Consider the following 3,208-nt stretch of genomic DNA (forward strand, 5'->3'; position numbering starts at 1 on the left):
GGCGTGATGAATTATTACACTCGCAACAGACACTTGAATTTGCATTTGAACCCCTTTTGTGGTCACAATCAAGAATTTCAAGAATTTATTAATTGAATATGAAGAGCATAAGGCAAAACAGTCTGCATTCCCAAATTTGTCTCGTGAGGTTGTTTCAACCGCAATAGTTCCATTACGACAATTCATAAATCTACAGGTAAGTGCATCTAGTATCTGTGTTTGCTGCACAAACTGTAGAATTCATAATGTCATATTTATGCATTGCACACAGTGCAAACACCTCGGGACAGCCCAGTTAGTTTGATTCAGTATTTGCACACATGCTGTTCACCTGGCAGCACTATTATGGAGTCCAAAGCTTACAAACAGACGCGTACAAAGTGTGCATACTGTACTCATTAGGTTGCACATGCCTAGGGAAATGCTAAAATAACTAAGCAGTTTGCACTGGTCCTAGTGGCTTATGAATGGAAAGTGAGACAGCTGGCATTGTGCACTCACACTATTCATCACTGGATGCCAAGGGTCCACAGACATAAAACCCATGAATGATCGCACAAATATGCCATGCCGCCCCCTCCTCACTGTCTCATATTTTATTTGTACCCCTTCATTTATACACATTTAACTATTTGCCCACATAATAAAGCTGTACTGAGTTTCAGTGCATTTTATTACTCTGTATAGTTACTGTAAAAAAAAAGTTGCTAATAAATGTTATAAATAATTAGAAAGAAATTGCAAGTAACATTGAATTAAGCATGACATTTTGAAGTAGAAAGATTAAACTTATTTTTTTTTTTAATTTTTGAAATACTTTTTTCTTCTAAAGCACAAGCCAATAATCTTTGTTTACTTAAAAATATGTGTTTGAAAATAAATTAATCTGTTAAATGTTTCTTCCATCTAATTTCCTTCAAACAATGAAGTATAACATAAATAGTTAATTTATGAATTTAGTTAAAAAATGAGAGCAACATTTAACTTTTAATCACTTTCTTTCTGTATTTTTTTCCACACGAAGTATAAAAGCTTGATATATAAGAGAACATTAAGTAAACACAAGTAAATGTGTTTTTTTTTTTTTTTTGCATAGAATCTTTTTTCAATACTTTGATAGGCAGACAGATTCATCTGATCAATATAGAAATCTGACTTCGATAATTTCTGTCAGGACCACTATTGTCAAGATGACTGGTAGTTAGCATACAGTTTGGATTGGTGGTATGGTTCTGTTCTGGGCAAGAACTCCCTGCGCATCCATGCAGCTGTCAGCTGATGCGAGGTTGACTAACGTGACCTGCCAGAACTAACGCTTATGCTTGATTTAAATTACAGATGTTTTTGATTTCATCAATTAGTGGCCCCAACTCTTTGTGTGGTTTTGGGGGCCATTACTTGAATTCACAGTCCTGAAGACCCATCATTCCTTAGTGGATTAAATAGCATGGGACAATGTTCCTGGACGTTTCCCAGATGACACCCTTTTGTGGTGTTGTCCTTCTTCCTACAAATGGTGGCTTCATCAAGGATATAGTGGTTGAAGCAATGGACCTACAACATTTCAGAGAGAAAGAGACTGTTTGAGTGAGATTGAGGCGAAAAAGGACAGAAATCAGTTGGAGGATTAAACTGTAATCCCCAGGGACAGCGAGATGGGGTCAGACTGATGAGAGAATCGTGCTGGGGGACGGGATGGGGAACAGCTTCAGCAGCTGAGTGGTGTGTCCCACTGACATCTGTTTGATCCCGTGAATGTTCAGATCAACCTAATTGCTCCTCAAGCAGATGTGTGAATAGATAGATTACTGCAGATCGGTGGTCTACCAAGAAAAAGAAAAAGGATGGTGAAGAATGAGCTATAGAGCTGTGAGACTTTCTCAATCCCAATAACAGGTGTTTGTTTAATTCCCTCCCCAACCAATTCAGTCATTATAACCAAAGACATGATTTTTGTTGTGCGTAAAGCACTGTGACTAGGTATGATGGAACAGGAAATGCTGGTTTGGACATAACCAGGCTCTGTTTTGTCATTCGGACAGCAATCCTAATCCAGGATGATCTACATATCATTCAAATTTGTAATCAAATCCTGAAGGCAGCCAAGGGAAGCAGGTTAAATGAGATTTCTCCTGGGGGATGGCAGATGTCAGTCATCTGGAATTTGGGGCAGTAGTAGCACTGGAGATTTTTGAAGAGAGAGATATGCAGTCTGAAGCCTTCCATGGTGTTCTGTATTAAACATTAATGCTGGAGGATGGGATGAGTGGACCTATCCCTTTATGCAGACATCAAACCTCCCTTTGAGCTTAAATTGGAATTTGAGAACAGCTAGGAACGTAGAACTCTCTCAGTCACACCACCTTGCTGTGTGCGTCTAGTGGATGTGTGTGTGCTTGTGAGAGTGCAAACTGCAGACCGGATATCCCCATACAGAACGGCCAAAAATAGCGTGGTCTTCATCATCTGCGCAGGGTAAAGCACATTTGAGCCTTTCCTGTACCAAAAGTGCCCCATCAGCATTTCAAACAAACCTCATGTTCTATAGAATGAATCCATCTGCCTATAGTATCAATTAACTCTCACATGCAACTCTAGAAGCGTCCACTTCTTGTCAACAACATCAAATGATATAGTTGACAAGGACACATGACATTGCCATAACTGCAGCCAGCAGTGAAACTAACAGGGGACCGTCCGTCTCACAGTAAGGGACTTTCTGTTGTCTCTGCTGTGCGTGCAGTGTTTTATTTCCACATTAATTGAGTCTATTTACATCAGCAACCCTTACCCTGCTGCTCAGGTTACCTGTAATGACACACCTGGATAAGAACTTGAGAGCTCAACCCGATCATCTCACTTCCCTGATCTCTGATCAGTTTACAGACACTGTGGCTCCAATTCCCGGTCCATCATGAATCAAATCAGAACACTGAAAAAAACTTTTCTGTCTATCTATCTATCTGTCTGTCTGTCTGTTTCTTTCTTTCTATAGAATGAAAGATTTCATCATCTCATCTCCTGTTAAAGTCAACATAAAACTGCTTTTCCAACCAATTTAACATTTGTAATGTAATACATTTACAAGTGAAACAGGGTGAGGAACAAATATGGTGTGGGATCTGATTTTATCCATCAGAAATTGGATAAATTGGATAAAGAAAATTGGGCGCTGAGGAATTCTCCTCTCTTGAAACACCACCAGAAC

The sequence above is a fragment of the Cyprinus carpio genome, chromosome B18, assembly GCF_018340385.1.
Source record: "Cyprinus carpio isolate SPL01 chromosome B18, ASM1834038v1, whole genome shotgun sequence".
Classification (NCBI taxonomy): Eukaryota; Metazoa; Chordata; class Actinopteri; order Cypriniformes; family Cyprinidae; genus Cyprinus; species Cyprinus carpio.